The 10,625-nt window shown below is 40.8% G+C and overlaps 1 pseudogene; it reads left to right on the forward strand.

Annotated features, from left to right (window-relative positions):
• The first annotated feature begins 1,948 nt into the window (after window positions 1-1,948).
• LOC111818543 lies at window positions 1,949-6,704 on the forward strand (annotated as a pseudogene).
• The last annotated feature ends 3,921 nt before the right edge of the window (window positions 6,705-10,625 follow it).

The following is a 10,625-nucleotide window of genomic DNA, read 5'->3' on the forward strand; positions in this document are numbered from 1 at the left end:
CAGATGTTATTAATTCAGGGATTTCTTTTTTTATTTCCAATCTGAGTTCCTCTATACCTTTCTGTAGCTGTTTCTTTATTTCAGAAGCCGCTGATTCATTGCTTTCAGCTGTGTGATTCCCAATTTGTTGTGTGTTAGTGTCCTCTGCACTTTTTCCAGGTGGGGTTGGGTTCTGAGGTTGCATTTTGTTCCTTCTCATCATTTTGTGTAGCACTATCTTCTGACCTTTGTTGTAGATCTTCATTGTAGTTATAACCTTAGCACGTACTGAAGTTCAGGTGCAGATCTACACAGTTTGGATTTAGCCATCTGTGCCTGGCTTGGGTCTGGCTGCTGTGCTCAGCTCCTTACTGCTGCTGCCCTTGAGGGTGAACCTGTTGTGCCCCTATGGCAAGATGTTATGCTCCTGGACTAGCTGGGTGGTTCTATCCTCTACACTCTCTGCAGGGATTGTATCTGCAGGGTTACACCCCAGGCATGTAAGTCAGGCCTGAGCTGAGCCTGGAGGGGACAAGGTTTAGTAGGGGGGAGAGGCAGCTTTCCCACACACTCACTGGGTCTGGGCTAGGACTGGGTCTGGTGGTTCCCGGAATTTGGCAGAAATTCCTACTCGGCGTGCGGGATGGGGGAGGTACTGTGGACGGTTGGGGGTGTTCCAAGGGGGTGGAAGAAGGTTTCACCCATGCTGTGCCTGGACTGGGACCCGTAGTCAGTCCTGCTGATGCAAGGTAGCCAGATGCTCTCCCACACACTCACCGGACCTGGGCTAGGACTGGGTCTCTGATGTAGGTTTAGCATCAGGCATTAAGCAACAAATTGGAACTGAATAAAATAAGAGAACCCTAGAAAGAAATTAAAATATAGTAGAAGATGTAAGATTTGTTTTGGAACCAATAATGGAAAAAATCAACACTGTAAATTCCAAGCTATAATGCAGAAGATAGAGAAAAACACCTCTTCAAAAATGCAGAAGAAGAAAAAAAAGACATGAGAAGAGTAAGGGGGCCAGGGAGATAGCTCAATAGAATAAGCACTTGCCTGGCAAGCACAAGGGCCTGAGTTCAATCCCCAGTTCCACCAAAGGAGAAAAAAATAGAAAGAAATGAAAAGAATAAGGAAAAAAAGGTGTGAGTATATAGGACAGAAAATGATGACAATACTTCACTGGTATTTGTGAATGAAAAACTGGGGTAATCTAGGAACAAACATGGAAATTATAACAAAGGAATTGAAGATAACAGCATGCTAAATATAGAAATCCCATATATATTTTTATTAACATAAAAACAAGACAAAGTTCAATGGATCTCTTGTGAATTTCATTTTATCTATTTGTATCTCTCATAAATTTCATTTTATTTATTTAACCTCCTCTTTCATTTCACTTATTTATTTGTTCCCTTTTATTCCTACCCAAGTCCCATTCTACTTTTTCTATAGAGGTATCATTGAAATATTTTCTTTAATTAGTTGTGCTACAAGGTATTTATACCCTGCAAAAGTCACTGTTTCTAAATACACAAGCCAGTATGTTTTGAGAAACCCACAGTCATGAGCTACTACCAAAATCAAGATGAACACATCCAATTACCTTTGAAATTCTCTCCTCCTGTGCTGGCAACACACTCCCCTTAAATCAGCCACTGAAATTTATAGTTCTTTCTTTTGCCAGGTTTTCCTTTTCTAGATTTAAGATAAGTGGACTCACATAATATGTAGTATTTTATGTCTGGCTTCATTCACTTAACTTAATGCTTTTGAGGTCAGACAGGTTGTTGGTTGTATCAGTGTCTTTGTCCATTGTGTGTTTCTATAACAAAATATCCTGAGGCTAGGTACCTAATGAAGAAAAGATGCTTTATTTAGCTCACAGTTTGAGAGGCTGAAAGTCCAAGATAGAGTAGATCTGTCTGTTTAGCTTCTGGAGTCATTTCATGGTGAATGGGTCATGGCAATGAAGAGTGTGAGAGTGGCACTCAACAATGTACTGGAATACTTTGGTTTCTCTTCAGATTGTATGAATCTTTTGTCTTTCAACAATGTACAAGAGATCGTATGCACACAGTGCACTCAGTTTATTAGCACTTGTTCTCATAAGAACTGATCTAATCACAAGACACCTAACATAATCTTGAGTAATGGGCATTAATCCCATCTGAGGCTACTGTACCACTGAGCTCATTTTCTCCCAGCAGGCCCCACCTCTTAAATGGCCAAACACCTCTCAATATTGTCACCCTAGGACCAAGCTCCCAGGACATAAAACTTTGAGTTGCAAATCATTTTGAAACTACAGCATTTATATCCAGGTCACCCATTTTTGCTTTTCAATATGTTCATTCATTTTTGTTCTGCAGTCAATACCTTCAGCCTCTCTTCCGCCAGGCCATGGCATTCATCATGGGCCATGGGTTCACCGCCCACTCATTGGGTTTGTTGATCTTTTGCCCTTATTCCTAATCTTTCCTTGGTAAATCCCTATTTATCCTTCACCATTCAACTCAAAAAATCACTCCACTACTAAGTGAATTCACACACCTACAATATTTAAATGGCAATGGAATACCCATCTCTGAAAAAACTAAGCAAAAAAAAAAAAAAAGGATACAAATGAAGGATCATTTTGTATCTGTATATACAAAACAGTTAGGATAGATATATAGCTACTTAATCCAATGAGAAGAAAGATTTGGACTAATAGTGTTTGGACAGGATATCATGTCTTCATCTTGTACTATGAATAACCATTACAAAGACAATATGCAATGTATTAATTATTGAAACTGTCCTACTAATCGGTTTTGAAACTGTCTCATTGCTATTTGTTTTTCAATAAAATTAATAATAAATAAAAAGGATTTACCAGATTCTTACATGCACCCTCTTCAGCAGGCTTGATCCTTGGGTTTCTTCTTTGACTACGGCCATCCTAAGTTGTTCACTTATTAGTGTCTATAGTAGGCTGCAACCATGATTTTCTCTGAATCTCCAGGTAGATGAATCCCTGTAGATGAAGATGAGAATGGCTTCCTATGGGTTACTCATAAATGTTCACTGTGCCTTCTGGGGTGTGGATAGGAGAAGAATTTGTTAGACAGATAAGGAATTTGAGTCCTGGAATTGCAGAGACTTGCTCAAAGTAACAAAAATCCCAGATCATTGATTTCTGATATTTAATCCAAAACATCTTCCAAGGTCACAACTTTGCTTATCACATTTGTGCTAATAGAGAGTTGAATGTTGGCTAGAAAGGACATGGAGCAGTGGAGGAATCAGATGAATACAGGCCTGAGTGGAGCACTTTACATTGTTGGCACAGGTAGTAGAGCACCAGACTGTGGATTATATAACTTTTCTTAACCAAGATTTAACAATGGAATTCAGCCCCATTCTTCAAAGACATTTGTTGTTTGTAGTAAATGAACTTCTTTCCAATACATCTAGAACATACCAATTGTGTCCTTGGGAGAAATGAGGTGATGGCTGTTTAGATTATTTTCTATATTCTATGGTTCATATAAGGAACTTCAGTCAGGCAAGACTATTTATAGCAGGGTTACACAACCTTGTTGACACAGGCAACTGATTTCCTAGAAAACAGTTTTCCTATGGACACAGGGCAAGGAAGTTTGGGGGTGGTTTGGGAATAGATTCTCATCAGGAACATACAACCTGAATCCTTTCCAGGTGCCATTCACAGTATGCTTTGCATTTCCATGAGAATCTAATGCTAGGACTACCTTGACAGGAAGTGGAACTAAGGTACCATGGGGAGTGGCTGTAAATGCAGATGAAGCTTTGTACCCAAGGCTTCTCATTTCCTGCTGCAAGGCCTGATTCTCAATAGACCAAAGACAGGGCCAGCCAGATAGCTCAACAGATTAAAGCACCTGCTTATTCAGACACAGGGGCCAGGGGTTTGATCCCTGGCCTGCCTTGCTGGCCCCTGCTCCCCCTCCCTGTGATTGAGACTGGGCATAATGGTGCATGCCTGTGATCCTACTGCTTGGAAGGCTGAAAAGAGGAGGATCACTACAAGTTAGATCTGTGTAGTGAGACCCTGTAGAACCAGTACTAAATACATTTAAAAAAAAAAAAAAGACCAAAGATGGTGAGAGGTGGGCGGAAGGGGAATGAGGTGTTGTGGTTGGGAACCCCTGTCTTAGAAGATGAATTAATAACAGGAAGTTAATAATAGAAATAGCACAACCAAAAAGCCAGACACCGACAGGCAGAAGAAGAAGCAAGGTTGGGGTCTCGTTTCAATATGTAACACTAACTTCCCCAAGCCTCATTCTCCTTGTCTATTAAATCTGACCACTGTACTTGTGACTTTATAAGGTGTGATTTAAGTGAGATATCATTTCTGAAAGTGGTTTACAACCCATGCTGTATGGTACAGATGTGAGCATTTTCCATAAACTAGAAGTCATCTTAGTGATCAACTCAGCAGATGGCTCCAGGGCAAACATTCCAGCAAGCAAGGAAATATACACATCCTTCCTGATTCTTCCCGCTAAGCTTGGGTTCCTGCTCATACTCACATCTATAGCCATATGGCTGCCCAAAACCAAATACTGAGAGCAAGCCATGAGATTTACCAGTTTTCTTGTTCAGTAAAGTATCCACACTTGGGATCAGAGATTTTTTTGTTTGTTTGTTTTTTTAAGTGAGCTGTTACTCTTCCAGGAATATGAGGGAGCATGCACAGAGGAAATGGAGACCACAGATGAAAAGGCCACTCAATGAAATTAAAAAGGCTGTGTCCCATACAAGGCCAGAAGTAGAGGCAGGGCCCTGATGTCTAGCCAAGGAGCCTCTTACCAAGCCACATGCTATAACTTAAGGTCACATCATTCCAGAAGAAGGGAAAGGGATTTCCTTTTCACTGGGACACAGGTGCTACTTGCTGGCCAAGTCTCACCTTGAGGGCATATTGTCCATTCAGTGGCTAGGGTGAGAGAAATGGGAGCATTCATTTTCTTTTTATTTTGTGAAATGGGTTATACTTCTAACAAAAAGAATTAATTCAGCATGAAGGAGAGACAAGGCTGAATAAAGCTAGAGCAAGACAAAGGTAACCTCATGAAAGCTGACTGCAGATCTTCCCACCTCTGTTCAGTGGCTTCAGACTAGCAGCTTGTAGTCAGCATGGTGGGGGTGTGTGTCCCACAGAACTCAGCAAAGGCCGCATATCAGAGCTTCTCCATCACCCCTTGCAGAGCCACTTGTTAAATATTTACCACCTATGGGTTAAAAACAAGCTCTAAGAAAACTCTGAGATCTAAAAATCTGTTAAGCACCTCAAGTGTATCCCTGACACCCATTTAACCAATGGAATAGTTATCATCACTGACTTTACAGAGCAAATTGCTAGGCATCTTAAAAAAGTGAAATTAGTAGCCTAAGTTCTCACCCCACTAGAGGGAGGCTGAGCCTAGACTCACATCCAGCTTTGTCTGGCTACTTCTCAGGCTCATGGTCTTTCCATTGCATTCTAGGGCTTTTCTGAAGTCAAAGTCTGTGATTCTGAGATGGGGAACCAGCAGAGCGTGCTTATCACATTAATTCTCTTTAGCATTTTTATTTCCCCTAATAATATACAGACATTTTAAAAGCCACTGCAACACTTCCAGCACGTTCTTCAGGATTGCTCCTGGGGCTCAAAAGTCAGCCTCCTCATTAAGATCCTTCTTCAAGGAAGTCATCAGAGAGGCAAGCGAGTCTGAGTTCAGTAACCACTCTGAGCTTCTGACAGTAAGAAAATATATTACACCACTCTGGTGACTGCAGTGTTTTAAACAGCTTTGGACGAGTATTGTATCAATTATATTATCCCTCTGGGAGTCCCATTAACATTAAAATGTCTTGTGAGACTAGCTAAAGACTTGAACAAAGAAAAAGTCTCATGAAGTCTTCCTTAAATTTATAGTTGTTAAGAAAAGAAACCACCTCACTTCTCCTTTACACATGATACAAGAATAGACGATTCTTCTTGGAATAGTTCAAGAAAAGTGTCTTTTTAAAATGTATTTGGTGCAAGATCTCACTATGCAGCTCGGACTTGTAGTTATCCCCCTGTTTTCAACCTCTCCAGCACTGGGATTATGGGCGTGTGCTGCTACTGCAGGTCTCAGTGGCTGGCTCAGAGCGCCCCAGGGCAGGGCTGGCATGCCATGCAAAGAAAATCATCTTTAAAAATGAGGGCTCTGCTTCCCTTTTGTGGGTGGTGGCAAGCGAGAAGGGAGTGCCATGAAGGCCTTGGGCACACTCCGGGAACACAAGGTCGTGGGGTGCTGCCTACCCACCCCAAAGTGCCACACACCGCCTCTCTGGCGCATGAGAATTTTCACACCCAACCATGTCGTCGCCAAGTCCTGTTTCTGGTACTTTGTGTCCCAGCTGAACAAGATGAAGAAATCTTCAGGGGAGATCGTCTACTGTGGGCATGTGTTTGAGAAGTCTCTACTGCACTGCTGGTGAAGAACTTTGGCACCTGGCCGCGCTGTGATTCCCGCAGTGGCACCCACAACATGTACCGGAAGTACCGGGACCTGACCACAGCAGGCACCGTCACCCAGTGCTACTGGAACATGGGTGCCACACCGCACCCGCACCCACTCCATCCAGGCCATGAAGGTGGAGGAGACCGCAGCCAGCAAGTGCCGCCGCCCGGCCTGCTGTCAAGCAGGACTCCAGGATAAATTGCCTCTGCCCCACAGGGTCCTGGGTCGCCAGCACAAGTCCCGCTTCGCCACCAAGAGGCTCAACACCTTCTTCTAGAAGCAGTGTCAATAAACTTGGAGCCGCTCAAAAAAAAAAAAAAAGAGGGTTCTTCTCAGAAGGAATTACCCCAGGCCAGAAGCAGCACTGTGTAAAAAGGTGATGAGAAGAATGAACAGATGGAAATCGTGGGCGTCTGGGTGCAGACTCTAGCTCTCCTAGTTAGGATAACAATGACAGCAATTATTATATAATGAGCAGACTACTAAGGCATCAAGAATTTCATCCCGTCTATTTTCTTCATTTCCCACAGAACAGTGCAACATTTCTACTTCATGCGTATTATTTCCACACAACGTGCACCCCTCCTGCTTGAAATATAGGAAGGCCAAAGTCCAAGGGGCCTAGCAAAGTCAACTAACTTAGACAGGTAGAATGGCAGGCAGCTTCTGAAATGACTGCTAATTGTCCCTGTTTCGGGATCTAATCACTCCTCTCTTTTTTAATATTATTTTATTGAGAAAGAAGAAGCAATGAGACAATTTCAAAACAGGTTAGTAGGACAGTTGCAATAATTAATACATTGCATATTGTCTTCATAGTGATTCATAGTACATGATACAGATGTGATATCTTGTCTAAACACTATTAGTTCAAAACTTTATTCTTATTGAACTAAGAGAAAGTATCTGTATATCTATGCTAACTATTTTGTATATACAGATTTTTTTTCACTACAAAATTATAGACTACTAGACTATATTTGATTACTTTGCGGAATTCATGCATCTACAATATATGAATGGCAATGGAATACCCATCTCTGACAAAAGTAAACAAAAAGGGGATCACTCCCCTCTTACACAGTTTCACTTTCTGCTCTTTTAGTTACCCACTGTCAACCAAAGTCTAAACACAGCAAGTCTCTAATTAACAAATGAGTTCTGTTCTGGGAAGATGTTCTTGTCCATTCATGAGTAAGTCTGACAAAATGAGTGTTATATATCTTTGACACAAATATGCAACATAGAGCATTACAGAGACAAAAACACATACTGTAAATAAACTTGTTTTGCTTATAAAATGGTGGTACAGTATAATACAACTATAAATAGATGGTAAGCACACAGCCGTACAACTATGGCAGACAATTGAGATACTTCACAGTTGTTTTTTTTTTTTTTTTCATCTGCAAAGGTTTGTAATGCAAGGTCCATTGACACTTGTGAAAGTTCACAACTCAGTGTAAGTCAGGGACTTACTGTATAGTAAATGGAAAATCCAGAAGTAAATCATTCCTAAATTTAAATATTTAACAATTGCTTCATTTGCATGCTGGAACCCACTTCATGCTGACCTACAGGATCCTGCCCAGCAAGTGAAGCATGCCTTTTTCCAATGTATCCATGATATATATGCTACCTGCCCATGAGTCATTCCGTTACTCTCTGTTATCAAATCAACTGCCATAGTGTAGCAATGCTTGTATTCAAACACATTTACTTATTATGCTTGAAAGCACAAAATATTAGAAATTTGGATCTGACAAAGAAAAGGCTTGAAGTGCTTCATGTAATTGAAAATTTGAGAATGCTTGACTTGAGGAAAGAAAAAATGAGATCTATAAGTAATTATTAATCTCATACTGAGGGGCTGGAGATATAGCTCAGTAGCACAGTACCTGTATGGCAAGAACAAGATCCTAAGTTTGAATTCCAGTACCAAAAAAAAAAACAAAAAAACAACAAAAAAAAAAACCCCTATACTGTGCCTGATGTATACATTCTATTTTATCACAGTTGTATGTGGATAAGAAAAATGCATAGCATAACAGGGCTTGGTACTGCCATGGTTTCCAGCACCCATTAGGGTCTTTAGAACACACAAAGGGGAGCCACCGTATTTATATCTCTACGTAATCTCCTCCCCTGTGTGTGGACTGGACCTACTCACTTGCCACTAGTAAACAGAACACAGAACACACGAGATGGGATGTCATTAGTAAGATCGGATTTAAAAAGACTATGACTTTTGTCTTACTTGTGCTGTGGCTTGCTCTAACTTTTACGTGCTCATTTCATTGTAACTAATTCCGGGCGTCTTATTAGGACACCCACATGACGAGGAATTGAAAGTGGCCTCTGGCAGGCAGCCAGAACCCCTACCCAACTGCCCATAAGAAGTTTTGTCTTACCAACATCCATGGAGTGAGCCTGGAGGTGGGACTTGCTTCATTTGCACCTTGGGGGCCCCAGGCTGGAGCTGACACTTAGATGACAGCTCCATAGCAGACTATAGCAATAGCAAAGGCAGAGACGTAAGATGTAAGAGCTGCCCATTTTCCAGATTTCTGACCCACAGAAACTATGAGCCAATCAATGTGTTCCTTAAGCTAATTAAGTTGGAGGTATTTGTTACACATAATAGATAAATAATATGCGAAAAAGACACGAGGATTACAGCCAACTTTCCAACTCCATGACATAATCTTCTTTCATTGTCCTGGATCTTTAGAGGTCATGTGACAACTGACAAATTTCTACAGCCCTAAATTTCCTTATAGATGTGAGCAAAACAAGAATGGTGCCTATGTGACAGAGCTACAAAGCAGATGAAGTAAGATAAGATTCATTATGCTTTTGGTCTGTCTGTCTGATAAGAAAACAGCAACATGTTATGATGGAAGAATACCTGAAGAATACCTAGCTGTACACAACAGTGAGCTTTGAAAGATAGCATTCTGGAGAGTAAGAATCTGGGCAGCACAGAGGTTTTATGATGTGATCTATCTCTGTGGGATCTCTGATTTTGCTTTTCTTTGCTACAGTGACAATAGCATTCTGGACAGTAAAATGAGATGGTGTGTATATAATTCTTACAGCATAGCACACATAGACACTCAACAGGTTGCTGCTTTTTACAATATTTTTCTAGTGCTATTTTATTAATATAATGGCATTTCAGGGACCTGCCACAGGTCAATAAAGACTTTCTGAAGTGTGGCCTTTTCAGTAATGCTCATCATGTTTCACGTATTTTCCTGTCTGCTCTTGGAATGTATCTGTCTATCACATCCACTGAGTCTCCCATCTCAATCTCTTTTTATGTCTCCACCTATCAAGTCTTATTATAGAAAGGCTTCTCCACCAGTAATTTAAAAAAAGAGCAATTATAAAAGAGAATATTTCCACTCAGGTGCTTGATTTCCTAGTCAGAGATTCTGCTCAGTGTTTAAGCATCAGTCATAAAGGCTAAGATCTAGGGCCATTGTAGATATTCTGAGGAGTACACGTGGCACTTAATAGGTCTGCTAAGTGAATGAACAAACCATAGTGATTTTGGTTATTTGAATGTCTGTACTGTCTAGCAAAGAACCCAGATTACAGTAGATAATTAAAATTTGAGGAATTAATAAAGAGACTAAAAGACAACCAGTTTGATTTTGTACTATCTAAGTACTAACCAGGCCTGACCCTACTTAGCTTATAAGATTAGACAGATCAGACATGTCCAGGGTAGTATGATTATAGACTTACTGTCTGATTTTCTAAAAGTCCTTGAATTCATTAAACTTTTTGTCATATGGAATTTATTGGTGTACTAAAATACAGGTGGAAATTTTATTTCTGCTGGGTTTTCCCCTGTTACTTGCTCTTATATCTAAGCATTAAAAAACCACAAAAATTTCTCTCTTACATAGACACTAAGTGGGGGAACCTATGTAGAAGTTGGAGCCACTCAGCATAAACCATCCCCCTGAAGCGTGCTTATGCCTCTGTGCCTTGCTTTTGAGTCTCAAGGATAATTTGGACACAATTAAAGGACACTGATGAGAAAAGTCAAGGGTCCTGAACTTTGCATGCTGCCTGTGGACCTTGGTAGACTAGAAGTCGCAACTATCT

Source organism: Octodon degus, unplaced genomic scaffold (genome assembly GCF_000260255.1).
Source record: "Octodon degus isolate 3935 unplaced genomic scaffold, OctDeg1.0 scaffold00094, whole genome shotgun sequence".
Lineage (NCBI taxonomy): Eukaryota > Metazoa > Chordata > Mammalia > Rodentia > Octodontidae > Octodon > Octodon degus.